At 46.2% G+C, this 21,212-nt stretch overlaps 1 pseudogene; it reads right to left on the bottom strand.

Annotated features, from left to right (window-relative positions):
* Window positions 1-21,212, bottom strand: part of LOC121559378 — a 56,216-nt pseudogene that overhangs the window by 18,268 nt on the left and 16,736 nt on the right.

A 21,212-nucleotide genomic window follows, 5' to 3' on the forward strand; every position in this document is an offset into this window, starting at 1 on the left:
GTTATGGGTATGCTGGTCATTGGCAAGGACTACAGAGTTTCTTAGGATAAAAATAAATGGAATAGAGCTAAGCACAGGTAAAATCCTAGAGGAAAACCTGGTTCAGTCTGCTTTCCACCAGACACTTGGAGACAGCAGGACAATAACCTAAAGGCCAAATATACACTGGAGTTGCTTACCAAGACGACATTGAATGTTCCTGAGTGGCCGAGTTACAGTTTTGACTTAAATCGGCTTGAATATCTATTGCAAGACTTGGAAATGGCTGTTTAGCAATGATCAACCGCCATCTTTACAGAGCTTGAATAATTTTTTAAAATAATAATGGCCAAATATGGTACAATTCATGTGTGCAAAGCTATTAGAGGCTTACCCAGAAAGACTCACAGCTGTAATCACTGCCAAAGGTGATTCTAATATGTATTGACTCAGGGGTTCAATACTTATGTAATCAAGATATACTAGTGGTTTTTGTGTGTGTTTTTTAAAAACAAAAGTTAGAATTTTCTTCCACATTACAGAGTATTTTGTATAGATCGGTGACAAAAAAAGGACAATTAAATCTATTTTAATCCCACCTTGTAACACAACAAAATGTGGAAAAGTCAAGGGGTGTGAATACTTTCTGAAGGCACTGTATGTGCGGTGTGTGTGTGCCTATATCTGTGTGTATATCCCTGAGGCATGGGTTTTACCTTGCTGCATTATCATGACGGTGCCAAACACAAAAAACACATACAAACACATACAGTGCATTCCGGAAAGTATTCAGACCCTTTCCTTTTCCACATTTTGTTACGTTACCTTATTCTAAAATGGATTTTAAAAAGAAAATCCTCATTAATCTTCACACACAATACTCCATAATGAAAAAGCGAAAACAGAACCCGATCGGAGCTCCAGAGTTCCTCTGCAAGGAGATGAGAGAACCTTCCAGAAGGACAACCATCTCTACAGCCAATCCTCAGTAAAAGGCACATGACAGCCTGCTTGGAGTTTGCCAAAAGGCACCTAAAGACTCTCAGACCAGTGAGAAACCAGATTCTCTGTTCTGATGAAACCAAGATTGAACTCTTTGGCCTGAAATGCTAAGCGTCACGTCTGGGGGAAACCTGGCACCATCCCTACGGCGAAGCAGTGGTGGCAGCAGCATGCTGTGGGGATGTTTTTCAGTGGCAGGGACTGGGAGACTAGTCAGGATCGAGGAAAAGATGAACGGAGCAAAGTACAGAGAGACCCTTGATGAAAACCTGATCCAGAGTGCTAAGGACCTCATACTGGGGCAAAGGTTCACCTTCCAACAGGACAACGACCCTAAGCACACAGCCAAGACAACGCAAGAGTGGCTTCGGGACAAGTCTCTGAATGTCCTTCAGTGGCCCAGCCAGAGCCCGGACTTGAACCCGATCAAACATCTCTGGAGAGACCTGAAAATAGGTGTGCAGCGACGCTCCCCATCCAACCTGACAGAGCTTGGAGAGGATCTGCATAGAAGAATGGGAGAAACTCCCCAAATACAGGTGTGCCAAGCTTGTAGCGTCATACCAAAGAATAATCAATGCTGTAATCGCTGCCAAAGGTGCTTCAACAAAGTACTGATTTCATTTTATTTTTATTTCTTTGCAGACATCTCAAAAAACCTGTTTTTGCTTTGTCATTATGGTTTTGTATGTAGGCTGATGAGGGAAAACATGTTTTTATTCCATTTTAGAATAAGGCTGTAACATAACAAAATGTGGAAAAAGTCAAGGGGTCTGAATACTTTCCGAATGCACTGAACACACACGCACAAAGTTGCTGAGCTCGACCTCAATCACTTCAGCGTCCGTATCAACAGCACTCGAGGAATGAGGGGCTGAGGACTCGAACGAGAGCCAACACCTGAGTGGGTTACCGCGCGACTGCTAATGGAACAGTTGGCCGGAGTGTGGCAGTTTTTTTTCTTTGTCCGTAGGGATAATTAATTGGCAGATGGCCCTCTGGGAACTGTAGGCAAGTTGTTTTATAATATATGCCAGTATAATATACAAGTAGGAGTTGTAGTTCTCTGTAGTTCAGTACCTGAGGGTTTTGGTGGTCATGTCGATAGCGGTGATGCCGTGGTACATCAGTGTCTCGGCCTCCATACCGGGTTCAGAGTGTTCTTCAGTGTTTTGGTGCGAAGTTTGTTTGCCTGCAGGGGACGAAAGAGAGAAGGAGAGAGGGGATAAGAGATGGAAAGGGAGAAGGGTGGTTCAAAAAGAGGGTGAGAAAGGATTGCGGAAAGAGGGAGAGAGTGAGAGAGAGACGAAAAGCATAGAAAATAGTGGGTGTGGGAGCATAGGGGAAAGAAATGGGGACTAAAAGAAAGAGACAGGTGGGAAGAGATAAGAGAGAGAGAGAGGTGAGGCAATAAGTAGGAGAGGGAGAGGGCAATTGGGGTGGAGTAAGAGGCAGTTGAGATGATAGAGCAAGAGATTAGAGGGAAATACTTAGGAAGAGAGGGTAGGATGAAGAGAAGAAGTGATAGATAGAATGAGATGACAAAAGAGAGAGAGAGAGAGAGAGAGAGAGAGAGAGAGAGAGAGAGGAAGAGAGAGAGAGAGAGAGAGAGAGAGAGAAGAGAGGGAAACTTAATTTATCTCCTTCCCCCAGGAATGGTAGACATCTGCTCACCTACTTTATAGAGGAGAACAGGAGGACAGGATGCTTCCCCGCGTCACCTGTCTGTCTGTCCTCTCTAGCCTGTCGCTAGCACTGCTACCAGCCAGACCCGCAAACAAGCACTGCGCTAACACAACACACCACACCTGTCAATTAACCCTCGCTAACACAATTAGCATGGAAAATCAAAGCCTCTCAATGAAGAAAGGCCTAGCGTAGCGTTAGCGTAGCGTTAGTGTCCAACAATGCTACGCTAACTTCCCTTCATTAATGATTGAGAAGGCAGGGTTAGGACATTATCTAGCTCTCGCTCCTATTTTCCATTATAAGCTTGCCTCCAGGACGTGCCGCTGTTTTACATATTTCATTTATTTTCTCCTGGTTACACAACGGCTGTTTTTCGTTTTAATGTTCGAGACCAGGTACGCTTCCTCACTTACTCAGCCTTGAATCCCCCCAGTGCACACACACATACATACACAAATACACACACACACACAAACACACATGCACACGCACGCATGCAAGCACGCACACACACACATACACACACATACGCACAAACACACCAAGAGAGCGGAGAACTGTATACTCTCGAGGCACTCAAGCACGAGCCTAAATCCCGACTCCCGGGACATTAGCTGGCGCTCCGGAGCTAATTACCTCTCTCTCCATCCTTCTCTCTCTCTCTTTCGCTAAACCTCTCTCTGTCCCTCTCTCTTTCTTCCTCAAATCTCTCCCCTCTCTCTCTTCCTCCATTCCTCCCTACCTCTCTTCATCTCTCTCCCTCTCTCTCATCCCTCACTCTTTTCCCCCTCCTTCTCATCTCCTCTTTTCCATTGATACCACCGGGTACATCCCCGTCCAAAACAGCATATGGTGTCAGCAAAAATCACCTGCCTGGCTCCCTCTCACTTCATCAATCTCTTTCTCTCCCCTGCCCCCTTCCCCCGTCATCAATGCTGTTACATTTCCCTAAATATTTCATCCATAGCCCTCCGCCTCTCCCTCACTCCCCCATCCGTCTATATGGACCCTCTCCTTCTCCCTCTCTCCTCTGTTCCCCAAGCTGCACACACAACTCGCTAAGAAATCTCATTCTCCATGCGCCTATGATTAGGACAGGGAGCAGATGAGAACGTCGAGCCAGGGAGACACCAAGAACCACTCTCACTGCTCTCCCTCTCTTTCTCTCGCTTTTCACCTCTCTCTCTCGCACTTTGTCTCTGTCTTCCCTCTCTCTTGCTCTCTCTCTCTTTGTTTCTCCCTCTCCTCTATTCTCCCTCGCTCTTCTCTCTCTCTCTCTCTCTGTGTGTGTAATGGTGTGTGTTATGTTTTTGTGCATGAGAGAGAGAGAGCAAGTGTGTGTTTCTGTGGAGGTGTGTTTAGTCAGGTGTGTCTGTCCAGCTTGAGTCTGGCGGTCCTTTAGTATGCGGAATCAGCTTGTGCCCATGTATGTGTGGAAGCTAGTGTATGAAGGAGTGTGTATCTATGTGGGAGTCTCTGTGTGTGTGTGTGTGTGTGTGTGTGTGTGTGTGTGTGTGTGTGTGTGTGTGTGTGTGTGTGTGTGTGTGCGCGCGTGGGTATGTGTGCGTGTGCGTGAGTAAGAAAACAAATTGAAAGGGTGAGAGGGAGAGTGTGTGTGTGTGTGTGCTCGTGCCCCTGTGTGTGCAAGATGTTGTGTATGCGGTGAGTCCCTCCTGCCCGTCTGCCAGCCCGCCTGTCATCCTCTGTTTCACACTCACGTGCTCCCCATCTCAGTGCTGTAGACTCGTGTGGTCGAGTATTTACCAAACGGGGGTTTGTGGGTACTTACGTAAGTGCTGACGCTCTTTCTCCCCTCCCTCCCTCTTCCCCCATCTACACTCGCCTGTTGACGTGAGTAGTGTAACAATCTGCGCTGTTTCCATGACAACCACCGCTGCTGTCCTCCCTCATTCACCCCCTCCTCCGCCTTTTCTCCCCCTTACCTCCTGCCCTCCTCTATTCCAAGGTCATAGGGGTCACATTGAGATAAATAGTGACAGAGATAGGGACAGAGGGTGGGATGGAGAAATAGGGTGTGGAACAAAAAGGGGTGGGGGTGGGGTGGTATAAACAAAAGCAGACCTAGACGTTTTTTTGCTGTATTTTTTTGGTTCGACCACAGACATTGTGTTTATAATACCTGTCTGGCTCTATCTCCAACTGACTTTGATGTTGACCCAAACTCAAGATGGCTGCCACCAACAAGTAACCACCTGAGAAGAATTTGTGTCGGATGCCAAACCCCTCCCGACCGGCTCACAAGAACAACAACTCCAAAATTTTAACAAAGCCAGTAAAATGGGGACCAAAACATTGCTGCTGGAGCACAGAGACATGCCACATCAACCAGCGAAGTACCAAAACAACTCCTGTTCATTAGTCGAGTAGTGTGTCAACGTGCTACATTAGCTAGCTAGTTACATTTAGCCCCTAAAGCCAAAGCCCAGTGTTTTCCAAGTACATGGACTAGCCAGCCAAATAGAAAAAGTAGCCAGACAGAGAGTTTCGGCTGGGGTAAAAAAAGTTGTGGTATTGAATAGAAAGACATGAATTTACAATTAAAATGACTGAAAAAGTATGAATTCAGTCTGTTGTTTTGGATATCGTCTAGGCCCTAGACCTATATGATCCGGACTATTTTCTAAGCAACATAACCTTTATTAACATTAAAGGTGCAATATGCAGAAATTGCTTCACCATTTCCTGCTTGCTAAAATTCTAATAGTTCGCTAATTTCAGTTTATGTGACAAAACAAGCAATGCATAGTGTAGAGAATCATTGTACCATCTAAACTGCTGTGAAAATATCTTTTCAATAACTAAAATGGTGTATGTACAGTTGTTTGAAGCTGGTGTGCAAAACTGAAAGTAAAAGATGCAAAAACTAAACTTAAGAACGTGGAAGCACAGAAATAGCGCACATAGAACCTATTTACTGCTTCTTAGACTTGCTTTCAATGAGAATGACAGATCTAACGTAATTTCTATGTGAATTTGGTAGGGTAGCCCAAAAGGTTACATATTGCAGCTTTAAACCTGTCTTCTCTTGAGAAGAAAGCAATTTACAGTTTTACTGCAAGATACGAATTGCCACAATGATGTTTGTTCTTCAAATTATGTATTATTGGCTCGGCTGCGTGTGGACACTTAGGGCAAGGAAACCAATGTGTCAATATTGATTTACCTTTAACAGTTTGGCCTGTCAATCAATCACGGTGGGTGGGGCTTTTGAGGGAACGTGGTAGATTAGTAATTTAGTCAGAAAAACTAGTTTAGTTTACTCTTTCAATTGAATTTATTTTGGCAAAAACCTAAGAAAAAGGTTGTGTTCTGTCAAGTAAACATGGATTCCCTGTCCAAAAACAACAATATAGAATTGCAGGAAAATTGTTATAAAAATGCTGCTGTATAAGTGATGTAGTATGCCAGGGGCATACTGTATGTATACTGTAACTAAGAAAGTAAGTATATGTTGTGTAGTAAGCTGTTAGTAGCCTATGGTCTCACCCTAACTTGGTCCTCCCCCTCAGAACTTAGCCTACTGTTCTGACTTGGTGGTGCACATGTAGCCTATAGCCTGTTTTGGAGAAATGTCATCACCGAATATTGCAAGAGCTTTCATTGTCTGCTTATGTGCCCCCGTTATTTATCCTATGGTTCCTGACATGGTGTGCAGAATACTGTAAGAACGGCCCATGTTCTGAATTTTGTTGCTGTACATTTCAAAAGTCGCGGAACGAATAGGCATATCGTCCATCTCAGCTCTCTCATGTCTTAATCAATATTATGGCTTGCCTCTTTCCGCTCATCGTTCCCTTATGCCATAGTTTGTACATCTCCATTGTTATATTGCTTATACAGTACCAGTCAAAAGTTTGGACACACCTACTCATTCAAGGGTTTTTTCTTTATTTTTACTATTTTCTACATTGTAGAATAATAGTGAAGACATCACAATTATGAAATAACCATATGGAAAATGTAGTAACCAAAAATGTTAAAAAATCAAAATATATTTTACAGTATATTTGAGATTCTTCAAATAGCCACTCCTTTTGCCTTGAAGGCAGCTTGACATCTTGGCATTCTCTTAACAGCTTCACCTGGAATGCTTTTTCCAACAGTTTGAAGGAGTTCCCACATATGCTGAGCACCTTTCCTTCACTTGTGGTCGACTCATCCCAAACCATCTCAACTGGGTTGAGGTGGATGTGGAGGAGGTCATCTGGATGCAGCATCCATCACCTCCTTCTTGGTAAAATAGCCTTACACAGTCTGGAGGTGTGTGGATTTGTTGTTGAAAATAAATGATAGTCATAAGTAAAAGATGGGACTGGTATTACATGTATATAATCTCATTATATCTTACTCATCATTTTAGGCGATGTTATATTGATGTATTTCATTGTTTTGCTTACTTTGTGTATTATACTATACGATGGTCTGAAACCATGTTTGCCAGTGACAGTTCTTCCTATTAAGAATACTTTTGTTCAACAAAAAGTTAATATAATTCAGTTATATTGCGAGGGTTGTTGCGAGGGATGTTGTGTTTGTGCAATGCGCTGTCTAAAAGTAGGCGAGATATGGAGTGTGATTGTATTTTCCTTAGAACAAAAAAATATAATGAGCCCCCCCCCCCCCTCCCTCTCTCTCCCCCCCTCTCTCTCTCTCTCCCCCCCCCTCTCTCTATGCTGGGAGTGTTTGGTGCATGTGGGAATTGTTTGAGTGAGTGTTAAGTCCGGATGGGGACGCCGCCTCTCACGGCACGGTTTTAGGTGTGGTACTGAAGCTACTGTCACGGTGGAGGAGTTTCTGGTGGCCGTAGGAGAGAAAGTGTATGAGAATGTTGGTGATGCGCACGGATGAATAAAGGGGGTGGATTTTTAAAGAAGAGGCCTGTTGATATATGAGTTGAGCATGGGTATCAAACGAAGTTATCAAGTACGCCGTTTTTTCTCTGTCAACAAGGTAACATTTCAAATGTACGCTTATTCCAAATTACCTATTGGAGCGCGAAAGTTATTGCGCTTGGGGAAGTTTGAAAGTTCAATTAAGGTTGTCGCTGTTGGGTTGGAAACACCCGGCGTTGAAACAGGTTATGTGTTTGGCGACAGGGATGTTTTGGACTCACCGGAGCAGATTGGAGTATTTTAAAAGTCAAGTATGACAATTGACTGTAAATGGCTTATGCTAGTACGGTAGTCAACTGTGTTTTGAGGTGGGGATGTTGGTATAAGGTTTACATGCTTGCCCGAAAAGGAGAAGGCAGAGGAGGGGGCGCAGGTGGTCCCTCGGAACGCCTGGGCCCACTGATGTAGGGAGAGGTGGGCTGAAGGGTAGAGCAGCCACAAGCATGTTGCTGAGGAACATGTTGTCGGTTGAGGGCACAGAGTTGCAACTTGTACCAGAGGGAAATGTTATGCAGCAGAAAAAATATTGTTGGAGAAGTAAGGATGGATCTGAAGAGCCATTTCAGACTGGTGGAGGAGGTGCCAGTACGAGTGTGGGGCACAGGGGGGGGGTTCATGTGGAAATCTCAGGTAGTGGAGGAGATGCCCACTACAAGTAATGGGTTACAGGAGGGGTTATGTGGAGCTAATCTCCCAGGTAGTGGAGGAGATGCCCACTATGAGTGCTGGGGTACAGGAGGGGGTTCATGTGGAGCTAGGCTCCCAGGTAGTGGAGGAGATGCCCACTAAGTAATGGGTTAGGTGGGGCTAGTCTCCCAGGTAGTGGAGGAGATGCCCACTACGAGTGATGGGGTGCAAGTGGGGAGTGTTGAAAGGGATGTGGGTGAGGGGAGTAGGGTTGTGGCCTCAGTTGAGGAGGATCAGGAGAAGGATATGGATATCTCTCTTGATAATATCAGCTGGTGAGGACTCAATTAATCTAGAGGAGGTGAAATGGGTTTTGGATCAGAGTTTTGGGAAATGTAAATTGGCAGATTATTTTGATGTTGATAAGTTTGTGAGGTCAGTGTGATGTTAAGAAGAGGGGGGGTTAGATCAGTTGAGGGGAGAAGAAGGGTTTGCTTGAGGGAAATGTGTTATGCTGTTGCAGCAGCAAAAGGTGGAATGGAAACATGGTAGGTTAAGAGAACATTTAAATAATGATGATGATTATGCCTCATAGGGAAGGGTTTTATTTTTGTGGTTCTGTGGTATTGTTTTTTTTTTTTTTATATGGAGATATAAGGGTAGGTTTTCAATATTAATGGAGGAAGACAGGAATAAGAGGGCTTGGGTATGTAGAAGTAATAAAACAGAAAAGGCTTAATGTAGTTTTCCTACAGGAGACACATAGTGATGAGGAAAATGAGGTTGATGGGGTATGTGGTGGGAAGGGAGATATATAGTCATGGTATAATTTCAGTGCTGGGGGTGGCAATCTTGTTTTCTTCAGGCTTAGGGGTGATGTGGTATCTACAACAGAGATTGTCAAGGGTGGGTTTTATTGGTCAAGGTGGATGTTATGTTTTTTAATTTTTTATTTATTTAATGTTTATGCTCCTAATGAGGGTACAGAGCGTATTGTTGGTTTGGATCAAATAAAGGAAACCTTAAGACAGTGTGACCAAGAGGGGTGTATGGTTTTAGGGGGACTGGAACTGTACAGTGGATTTTACTGTTGATCGCACCGTGAAGAACCTCACCTGCGGTCAGCCACTTGCCTGTCTGGTCTGTTAACTGAGTTTGAGCTTTCTGATGTGTGGAGAGTAAGGAATGCAAAAGTTAGGCAGACACATGGCTAAAAGTTAATGAAGGTCATGTCAGTGCAGCAAGGTTAGACAGGTTGTATGTATCTGAGAAATACTGTAGTAGGGTTGGAAGGTGTGACATTACTCCTGTGGGTTTCTCTGATCACCATATTGTCACTGTTGATATTCACTTGTCCTGTCCACGAAGGTCATCATCTTATTGGTATTTTAATGTTAAATTGTTACATGATGTCATGTTTTGTGAAAAGTTTTTGTTGTTTTGCGAAAAATGGATGGTTACAAAAGGGAATTTTGAGTCCTTGAGACAATGGTGGGAGGTTGGGAAGGCCCAAATACGATTATTTTGTCAACAGTATACTGCTCTGTCTCGAATTGAAGTTAAAGAGACTACCAGGGCCCTTGAACAGGACATCAAATCTATTGAATTGAAGTTGCTCACTCAGAATGACCCCGGACTAGTCATGCATTTACAGGACAAGAAACATGAACTGAGGTTGTTTCTGCATGAAAGAGTGAAGGGTGCCTTGATTAGGTCTCGTTTCGCTTCCTCAAGGATATGGATGCTCCTAGTGCTTTTAAAAAACCTAGGACAGTCGACATTGCAACGTAAACAGATGGTCTGCCTTTGTCTCCTGATGGGAAGGTGACCACGGATGACAGTGTAAATGCGTCAACATGCCGTGGATTTCTACTCTGCCCTCTATAAGGCGGAGGATTGTGACTCTCTGTGTACTGAACAGTTGTTACACGGTCTTCCTCAATTGGGACCTGAGCAAAGAGTCGCATTGGACTCTGACATTACACTGCAAGAGCTGTCCACAGCAGTTATGCAGCTCTCAACAGGCCGAGCCCCTGGCATTGATGGTTTACCATCTGAGTTTTATAAGCACTTTTGGGGGTCTATTGGGGAGGATTTTTATGAAATGGTGTGTGAATCTTTTCATGAGGGCTCTCTTCCTGTATCATGTCAACGTGCGGTACTTTCACTGTCGCCAAAAAAGGTGGATTTGGCTCTCATAAAAAATTGGAGACCTGTTGCTTTGCTGTGTGCAGAATATAAAATTGTTTCTAAATATCTCTCAAACAGGTTGAAAGAGTATCTGTTGGTCCACAAGGACCAGTCTTACGTGTACCTAATCGCTCTATTGTTGACAACTTGTTTCTAATAAGAGATGTTTTAGACATTTGTAAACTGTCTGATGTAAATGTGGGTTTACTTTCTTTGGATCAGGAGAAGGCTTTTTGATCGTGTGGACCACCAGTACTTGTTTAAAACAATGAAAGCCTTTGGGTTTGGGGATGTTTTTTTGTCTTGGTTGAATTTACTGTATGCTGGGGCCTCGTGTATGGTGAAGGTGGGGGGTGGTTTGAGTTGCCCCATCCCTGTCCAAAGGGGGCATCAGGCAGGGATGCCCAATTTTCAGGGCAGGTTATATAGTCTGGCGATTGAACCAATGCTTTGTTTTTTAAGAGCGAAGCTTACTGGTTTCTCTGTGCCAGGTGTAATGAAGGGTCCACACGATAGCATTGTGCGTATGCAGATGACGTGACCGTTTTTTATTACAGGGGTGAGGATGTTAAGGTTCTCTCAAACGCTTTTAAAGAGTGTATGAGGGGGCCTTCTCAGCTAGAGTCAATTGGGGAAAGAGTGAAGCGCTGTGGGCAGGTCAGCTTCAGATGGGGTCCGCTCCACGGTTACCAGGGGGGCTTCAGTGGGGCAGAGATGGGATGAAGATTTTGGGGGGTTTTCTAAGTCCGATGTCTTTCAGAAAAAATAACTGGGAGGGTGTAGTGGAGAAAGTGTGTGCCAGACTGTCAAGATGGAAATGGGTGCTGCCCCAGCTGTCTTATAGAGGAAGGGTACTGGTAGCTAATAATCTTAGTGCCTCTACCCCTGTGGCACAGACTAATGATTTTGCAGCCACCAAAGGGTCTGATACAAGAGCTTCAGAGGACCCTTGTCAATTTCTTCTGGTCTGGACAACATTGGATTAAAGCTTCAGCCCTGTACCTGCCACTGCACGAGGGTGGGCAAGGCCTGGTGGACATTTCTTCCAGGATCTTGGCTTTCCGGCTTCAAGCAGCACATAGACTGTTGTACAGTGACGGTTCTAGCTGGGTTGACACAGCCTACACATTGATGAGGAGAGCGGGCTGTTTGAGCTTAGACAAGCACCTTTTCCTCTTAAAGCTGGAGGGGGGTGAGTTGCCTGGCCTGACTCCATTTTATGAGTCTGTTATGCAGGCTTGGAGAGTTCTGGTCAAGTCCCGTAAGGCCTGCACGCCACCAGGGATGTGGCTTTTTGAAGAGCCTGTTTTTCACAACACTGCCATCCAGTCCCGTGTTCTGGGTTCCAGCTAGCCTAATTCATGCCTGTTAGGCGTGGGGTGTACTAAGCTGGGTCATCTGATGCGGAACAGGAATAGGTCGTTGGAGGAGCTGGGAGAAAGATTGTCCCGCCTACTGAGGAAGGTCAGTCGCTGAGGTCTGTGACTCCTTGCCAGTACTTCATCTGCAGTATGTGACTGACACTTCCAATTCTGTGGAAGGGGAGGGTCTGGATTATGTGTTCCCTGCACTGATTGTTAGTGCTGCGGCGGGGGCATTCGAGGAGGACGTGGGGGATGCTGCTTTCCTTTGATACCCGGAGCTGGGGGAGTTCAAGGAGGTGGGAAAGAAGGCCATGTACAGAATACAGTGGGGAAAAAAGTATTTAGTCAGCCACCAATTGGCAAGTTCTCCCACTTAAAAAAGATGAGAGAGAGGCCTGTAATTTTCATCATAGGTACACGTCAACTATGACAGACAAAATGAGAGAAAAAAATCCAGAAAATCACATTGTAGGATTTTAATGAATTTATTTGCAAATTATGGTGGAAAATAAGTATTTGGTCAATAACAAAAGTTTCTCAATACTTTGTTATATACCCCTTGTTGGCAATGACACAGGTCAAACGTTTTCTGTAAGTCTTCACAAGGTTTTCACACACTGTTGCTGGTATTTTGGCCCATTCCTCCATGCAGATGTCCTCTAGAGCAGTGATATTTTTGGGGCTGTCGCTGGGCAACACGGACATTCAACTCCCTCCAAAGATTTTCTATGGGGGTTGAGATCTGGAGACTGGCTAAGCCACTCCAGGACCTTGAAATGCTTCTTACGGCCCTCCTCGTTGCCCGGCGGTGTGTTTCGGATCATTGTCATGCTGAAAGACTCCAGCCAATCGTTTCATCTTCAATGCCCTTGCTGATGAAAGGAGGTTTTCACTCAAAATCTCACGATACATGGCCCCATTCATTCTTTCCTTTACACGGATCAGTCGTCCTGGTCCTTTGCAGAAAAACAGCCCCAAAGCATGATGTTTCCACCCCCATTCTTCACAGTAGGCATGGTGTTCTTTGGATGCAACTCAGCATTCTTTGTCCTCCAAACACGACGAGTTGAGTTTTTTACCAAAAAAGTTCTATTTTGGTTTCATCTGACCATATGACATTCTCCCAATCCCTCTTCTGGATCATCCAAATGCACTCTAGCAAACTTCAGACGGGCCTGGACATGTACTGGCTTAAGCAGGGGGACACGTCTGGCACTGCAGGATTTGAGTCCCTGGCGGCGTAATGTGTTACTGATGGTAGGCTTTGTTACTTTGGTCCCAGCTCTCTGCAGGTCATTCACTAGGCCCCCCGTGTGGTTCTGGGATTTTTGCTCACCGTTCTTGTGATCATTTTGACGCTACTTCGGGGTAGAGATCTTGGGTGGAGCCCCAGATCGAGGGAGATTATCAGTGATCTTGTATGTCTTCCATTTCCTAATAATTGCTCCCACAGTTGATTTATTCAAACCAAGCTGCTTACCTATTGCAGATTCAGTCTTCCCAGCCTGGTGCAGGTCTACAATTTTGTTTCTGGTGTCCTTTTGACAGCTCTTTGGTCTTGGCCATAGTGGAGTTTGGAGTGTGACTGTTTGAGGTTGTGGACAGGTGTCTTTTATACTGATAACAAGTTCAAACAGGTGCTATTAATACAGGTAACGAGTGGAGGACAGAGGAGCCTCTTAAAGAAGAAGTTACAGGTCTGTGAGAGCCAGAACTCTTGCTTGTTTGTAGGTGACCAAATACATATTTTCCACCATCATTTGCAAATAAATTCATTAAAAAAATCCTACAATGTGATTTTCTGGATTTGTTTTTCTCATTTGTCTGTCATAGTTGACGTGTACCTATGATGAAAATTACAGGCCTCTCTCATCTTTTTTAAGTGGGAGAACTTGCACAATTGGTGGCTGAGTAAATACTTTTTCCCCACTGTATGTGTAAAGGTGTCCCATGCCTCTTCCCTGGAAGGGGCAAAATCGACAGGTGGGCGGGTGTGCTTGGTCCAGGTGCCTCCCCAAAAGGCTGTTGGTGATCATTATACAAACTACAAACAAGTTCAAACAGGTGCTATTAATACAGGTAACGAGTGGAGGACAGAGGAGCCTCTTAAAGAAGAAGTTACAGGTCTGTGAGAGCCAGAAATCTTGCTTGTTTGTAGGTGACCAAACACATATTTTCCACCATCATTTGCAAATAAATTCATTAAAAAATCCTACAATGTGATTTTCTGGATTTGTTTTTCTCATTTTGTCTGTCATAGTTGACGTGTACCTATGATGAAAATTACAGGCCTCTCTCATCTTTTTAAGTGGGAGAACTTGCACAATTGGTGGCTGACTAAATACTTTTTTCCCCCACTGTATGTGTAAAGGTGTCCCATGCCTCTTCCCTGGAAGGGGTAAAATCGACGAGGTGGGCGGGTGTGCTTGGTCCAGGTGCCTCCCCAAAAGGCTGTTGGTGATCATTATACAAACTACAAACAAGTTCAAACAGGTGCTATTAATACAGGTAACGAGTGGAGGACAGAGGAGCCTCTTAAAGAAGAAGTTACAGGTCTGTGAGAGCCAGAAATCTTGCTTGTTTGTAGGTGACCAAATACATATTTTCCACCATCATTTGCAAATAAATTCATTAAAAATCCTACAATGTGATTTTCTGGATTTGTTTTTCTCATTTTGTCTGTCATAGTTGACGTGTACCTATGATGAAAATTACAGGCCTCTCTCATCTTTTTTAAGTGGGAGAACTTGCACAATTGGTGGCTGACTAAATACTTTTTCCCCCACTGTATGTGTGAAAAAGGTGTCCCATGCCTCTTCCCTGGAAGGGGTAAAATCGACGAGGTGGGCGGGTGTGCTTGGTCCAGGTGCCTCCCCAAAAGGCTGTTGGTGATCATTATACAAACTGCCTATTGATAAGAGGACAGCTGACCTCCAATGGAGGATAATACAAGGAGCCATAGCCACCAACATATATCTAGTACACCTGGATCCTACTGTTGGGGAGGGGTGTCCATTCTATGCTGAGTCTGAAACTCTGGCACATCTGTTTTTACAGTGTCCCAGGTTGGTCGGGATGATTGACCTGATCACTAATTGGTTCTCAACGTTGGGAGAGGTTTTCTCTTCCCAACTGTATATATTTGGGCCAAAGTACAGGTTTAGTCAAAACGGTGTAGTTGTGTTGCTTAATTTTGTGTTAGGGGCAGCAAAATTAGCGATATGGAAGACCCGAAAGAACAGTATTCGGGGACAGGGGTCTGTGGATGTGGTGGGAATGCTGGAGGGAATGTTGGCAGCGAGACTAAGGGTTGAGTTTGCCTATTATAAACTTGTCAACAATATTGATCTGTTTATGAGTATATGGTATTCAGAGGCTGTTGTGTTTAGTTACTGTGGAGGAGGAATTGGAGTTGTGTTTTTAATTGATGTGTAACTATGGTTTTATATGAGTATTTATTGTGTGGTGGGCTCCCAGATCCAATAAAGATTATTTAAATCTCTCTCTCTCTCTCTCTCTCTCTCTCTCTCTCTCTCTCTCTCTCTCTCTCTCTCTCTCGCTCTCTCGCTCTCTCTCTCTCTCGCTCTCTCTCTCTCTCTCGCTCTGTGTGTGTGGTGACAAAGAAGAGTAAAGTTAAGTGGTCCTCTGTACCTCAGCTGGTAGAGCACGGCGCTTGTAATGCCAAGGTAGTGGGTTCGATCCCCGGGTCCACCCATACACACAAAAAAAATGTATGCACGCATGACTGTAAGTCGCTTTGGATAAAAGCGTCTGCTAAATGGCATATTATATTATTATAAGGCCTCAACATCTTGCTGAATTTATCTGAACTAACATCTATCTCTCAATTTCTGCCACCGTCCATTTCGAAAGTGCTGAACGAATAGGAACTTGCTTATACTTAGAGCTAAGTGTGATAATGATTTAAGAACAAACATTATGAATTTACTGTACATAAATGTAATAATGTTTGTGTATAGTTAAAAAGTCAAAAACTCATGTTGGCATTCGTTATTATTGAAGAATAATGTGTTTTTTTATCGAGTTACACAATATCAGCTATGGTTTTGAAAAAAGCAGTAAATTAGGCTGAATGAACTGTTTTGCTGCCAAACGAGGCTCACGCTGATAGCCAGGTGAAACGGTGGTAAGGATTCACTCGATGGTGCTGAAAGGAAAAGTTCAGCTGTTGGGACAGCATTTTGTAGGCCCCTAACAGTTTGTGGGCACTGTTTGTAACCATTATAATGCATTTAATGTATTGTTTAGTGTTGTGTGTCACGCCCTGACTCAGGGGACGCTTATATGTTGAGTCAGGGTGTGTATATTCCTTGTTGTGCTTTTCTATGTTGTCGATATATTATGTAGATCAATGTTGGCCGGTGTGGTTCCCAATCAGAGGCAGCTGTAGCTCGTTGTCTCTGATTGGGGTCCATACTTAAGCAGCCTATTGGCACAGTCTAGTTGTGGGATCTTGTTCCTTGTAAGGGTATGTTGTGTGTTCTACCTTGGACTTCACGTTTCATTTCCTGTGTTGTTTATTACTTTAATAAACATGTACGCATATCACGCTGCGCCTTGGTCTGACCCATCATTCAACGAACGTGACAGAAGATCCCACCAAACGAGGACCAAGCAGCGTGCCCAGGAGCAGCAGACACCCTGGACACAGGTAGTGGAGCAGAGATCATGGACTTGGGAGGAGATAAGAGAGGATCTGGCCAAGCATATGGAGGCCCTGAAAGGGATGAGGGAGATGGAGGTGAGATTAGCCGATAGCGGACCCTGGGCAAAGGAGGAAGCCCAGGCAGGAGAGGTGAAACGGAGACCCGAGAGGCAACCCCAATAAAAAAATTTGTGGGGGCACACGGTGTGGACGACGAGGCAGCAGGAGGCCGTTAAAGGGCGGATCTGCAGGTGAGGAGGCCACCATGTTACGGGGGCTATTGTTTCAGAGGGAGCAGGAGTTATTCGGTCAGAGGGAGGCGCTACAGTAGGCTAAAAGGGAGAAGGAAAGTGTAGAGGCACGGCGAGAGGAGCTGGTTAGGCAGCAGAAGGAGCGGGGGTTAATAAAGGAACCCAGTCCTGCTCCTCGCACCAAGCAAGTGGTGCGTGTCGCCAGTCCGATCCGGCCCGTTCTGCTCCCCGCACCGAAGCCAGTGGTGCGTGTTCCCAGTACGGCCCGGCCCGTTCCTGCACCTCGCACCAAGCCTCTGGTGCACGTCGCCAGCCCGGGCCGGCCTGTTCCTGCTCCTCGCACCAAGCCAGTGGTGCGCGCCGCCAGCCCGGCCCGGCCTGTTCCTGCTCCTCGCACCAAGCCAGTGGTGCACGTCGCCAGCCAGGCCCGGCCTGTTCTGCTCCTCGCACCAAGCCAGTGGTGCGCGTCGCCAGCCCGGCCCGTTCCTGCTCCTCGCACCAAGCCAGTGGTGCGCGTCGCCAGCCCGGCCCGGCCTGTTTCTGCTCCTCGCACCAAGCCAGTGGTGCTGTCGCCAGCCCGGCCCGGCCTGTTCCTGCCCTCGCACCAAGCCAGTGGTGCGCATCGCCAGCCCGGCCCGGCCTGTTCCTGCTCCTCGCACCGGGCCAGTGGTGCGCGTCGCCAGCCCGGCCCGGCCTGTTCCTGCTCTCGCACCAAGCCAGTGGTGCGCGTCGCCAGCCCGGTCCGGCCTGTTCCTGCTCCTTGCACCAAGCCAGTGGTGCGCATCGCCAGCCCGGCCCGGCCTGTTCCTGCTCCTCGCACCAAGCCAGTGGTGTGCGTCGCCAGTCCGGCCCGGCCTGTTCCTGCTCCTCGCACTAAGCCAGTGGTGTGGCGTCGCCAGTCCGGCACGGCCCGTGCCCATTCCACCGGTGCCTGGTCCGCACCGGTCAGCTGCTCCACTCCGGAGCCAGAGCAGTCCGCTCCACCGGGGTGCCTGATCCAGTGCCGGTCAGCTGTTCCCACTCGGAGCCAGAGCAGTCCGCTCCACCGTGCCTGATCCAGCTCCGGTCAGCTGCTTCACTCGGAGCCAGAGCAGTCCGCTCCACCGGTGCCTGATCCAGCTCCGGTCAGCTGCGCCACTCCGGAGCCAGAGCAGTCCGCTCCACCGGGGTCCAGTCCAGCTCCGGTCAGCGCACCACTCCGAACTCCAGAGCAGTCCGCTCCACCGGTGCCTGATCCAGCTTCGGTCAGCGGCTCACTCGAGCCAGAGCTGTCCGCTCCACCGGTGCCTAGTCCAGCTCCGGTCAGCGGCTCCAGTCTAGACCATGATGTCAGCCCCCCTCTCCAGGTTCGGGGCTCCCACACCAGGTCCAGACAGGGCCTGAAGGGTAAGGGAGGAAGGAGAGGGGAAGCAGCGCGCCGAGGTCCAGACCAGACCAGGGGCGCAACAGGGAGCGCGGAGAGTGAGAGGTCGTCACGCCCGAGCCGGATCCGCCTCGAGGCGGAATACCCACCCGGCCCTACCCTGTTATGTTGATGTTGTGCGGTCAGAGTCCGCTACCTTTGGGGGGTACTCTCACGCCCTGAATCAGGGACGCTTATATGTTGAGTCAGGGTGTGTATATTCCTTGTTGTGCTTTTCTATGTTGTCGATCTATTATGTGTAGATCTCTGTTGGCCGGTGTGGTTCCCAATCAGAGGCAGCTGTAGGTCCATGTCTCTGATTGGGGCCCATACTTAAGCAGCCTATTGGCACAGTCTAGTTGTGGGATCTTGTTCCTTGTAAGTTATGTTGTGTGTTCTACCTTGGACTTCACGTTTCGTTTCCTTTGTTGTTTTGTCGTGTTGTTTATTACTTTAATAAATATATCACGCTGCGCCTTGGTCTGACCCGTCATTCAACGAACGTGACATTGTGTTGTATAATGGCTTTGCTGGCATGCATATTATAAAATGTGTTGAGTTTGCCCCACCAGGATTTACGGTGCCTTCGGAAAGTATTCAGACCGCTTTACTTTTTCCACATTTTGTTACGTTACAGCCTTATTCTTACATTTATTAAATCGTTTTTTCCCCCTCTTCAATCTACACACAATACCCGATAATGACGAAGCAAAAACAGGTTTTTAAAAAACGGAAATATTACATTTACATAAGTATTCAGACCCTACTCAGTACTTTGTTGAAGCACCTTTGGCAGTGATTACAGCATCGACTCTTCTTGGGTATAACGCTACAAGCTTGGCACACCTGTATTTAGGGAGTTACTCCCATTTTTCTCTGCAGATCCTCTCAAGCTCTGTCAGGTTGGATGTGGTTGCGTTGCTGCACAGCTATTTTCAGGTCTCTCCAGAGATGTTAGATCGAGTTCAAGTCCGGGCTCTGGCTGGACCACTCAAGGACATTCAGACTTGTCCCGAAGCCACTCCTGCATTTTCTTGGCTGTGTGCTTAGGGTCGTTGTCCTGTTGGAAGGCAAACTCCAAGCGGGCTGTCATGTGCCTTTACTGAGGAGTGACTTCCGTCTGGCCTGATTGGTGGAGTGCTGCAGAGATGGTTGTCCTTCTGGAAGGTTCTCCCATCTCCACAGAGGAACTCTAGAGCTCTGTCAGAGTGACCATCGGGTTCTTGGTCACCTCCCTGTGTCACGACTTCCGCCGAGGCTGCCTCCCCTCCTTGTTCGGGCAGGTTTCGGCGTTCGGCGTCACCGGCTTACTAGCTACTGCCGATCCATTTATCATCACTCCATTTGTCTTGTCTGCAATCACACACACCTGGTCCTTATTCCCTCATTAGTCATTGTATAAGTGTTCCCTCTGCTTCCTTGTCTGTGTGAGTGATTGTTATTTGTGGAGGTTAGTGAAGCTCGGTGGAGCTTGTGTATTTTGTATCGACGGGAGATTTCCTGTGTGCTTTGTATTTTCCAGTGCGCCTGTTTAGTGCCCTGGAGTGTGTGTGACGCATTTCTGCGTAAACCGGTATTTTGGCAGATTAAAGCCTGTGTTTCTGTGATTTACCCTCCTGCGCCTGACTCCTTCCACACCACCTCATCACACCCTGACCAAGGCCCTTCTCCCCTGATTGCTCAGTTTGGCTGGGCAACCAGCTCTAGGAAGAGTCTTGGTGGTTCCAAACTTCTTCCATTTAAGAATGATGGAGGCCACTGTGTTCTTGGGGATCTTCAATGCTGCAGACATTTTTTGGTACCCTTCCCCAGATCTGTGCCTCAACACAATCCTGTTTCAGAGCTCTACGGACAATTCCTTCGACCTCATGGCTTGGTATTTGCTCTGACATGCACTGTCAACTGTGGGTCCTTATATAGACAGGTATGTGCCTTTCCAAATCATGTCCAATCAATTGAATTTACCACAGGTGGACTCCAATCAAGTTGTAGAAACATCTCAAGGATAATCAATGGAAACAGGATGTATCTGAGATACATTTCGAGACTCATAGCAAAGGGTCTGACTACTTCTGTAAATAAGGTATTTCTGTTTTTTTATTTTTAGTAAATAAGCAAAACATTCTAAAAACCTGTTTTTGCTTTGTCATTATGGGGTATTGTATGTAGATTGCTCGGGATTGTTTTTTACAATCCATTTTAGAATAAGGCTGTAACGTAACAAAATGTGGAAAAAGTCAAGGGCTCTGAATACTTTTCGAAGGCACTGTACATGCTAAATTCGCCACTGGACACTTTAATCAAATCAGTAGGCCTATAGCAATATGTATCATGACATTAGCTTTTATAACCTAACATATTTTGGCAACAGAATGAGTCTCTCTCTCCACTACCTATTGTTCAAGCAGTGAGGATTCAACATAATATATCTGCAGATAATCGCCAAAAAGCAGTAATAGCATGCCAGTATGCAAATGAGGTAGCCAAACTGGACGAGCTCTGTTCGAGACTATCCTATCAACGGGACCGGAAGAACTGTAATATCCTATGTTTCTCGGAGTCGTGGCTGAACAAGGACATGGATAATATACATTTAGCTGGTTTTTCTATGCATCTTCAAGACCGCAAGGCAGCCGTCAAGTAAGGTTGGGGGAAGGGGTGTGTCTCTTTGTTAACAACAGCGGCTGCGCAAATTTCTAATATTAAGGAAGTCTCGAGGTTCTGCTCGCCTGAGTTAAAATATCTCATGATAAGCTGTAGACCATACTATTTACCAAGAGAGTAGCTGTCTATTTGCCACCACAAACCGATGCTGGCACTAAGACCGCACTGAACGAGCTGAATAGGGCCATAAGCAAACAAGAAAATGCTCATCAAGAGGCTGTGTTCCTAATGACCGGTGATTTTAATGCAGGGAAACTAAAATATGTTTTACCTAATTTCTACCAGCATGTCACCTGTGCAACTAGAGGAGACACAACTCTAAATCACCTTTACTCCACACACAGAAATGCATACAAAGCTCTCCTCACCCTCCATTTACCAGTGACGTGCTCATACGGAAGTGGTCCGATGAAGTGGATGCTAAGCTACAGGACTGTTTCGGCTAGCACAGACTGGAATATGTTC

The sequence above is a fragment of the Coregonus clupeaformis genome, unplaced genomic scaffold, assembly GCF_020615455.1.
Source record: "Coregonus clupeaformis isolate EN_2021a unplaced genomic scaffold, ASM2061545v1 scaf0718, whole genome shotgun sequence".
NCBI lineage: Eukaryota > Metazoa > Chordata > Actinopteri > Salmoniformes > Salmonidae > Coregonus > Coregonus clupeaformis.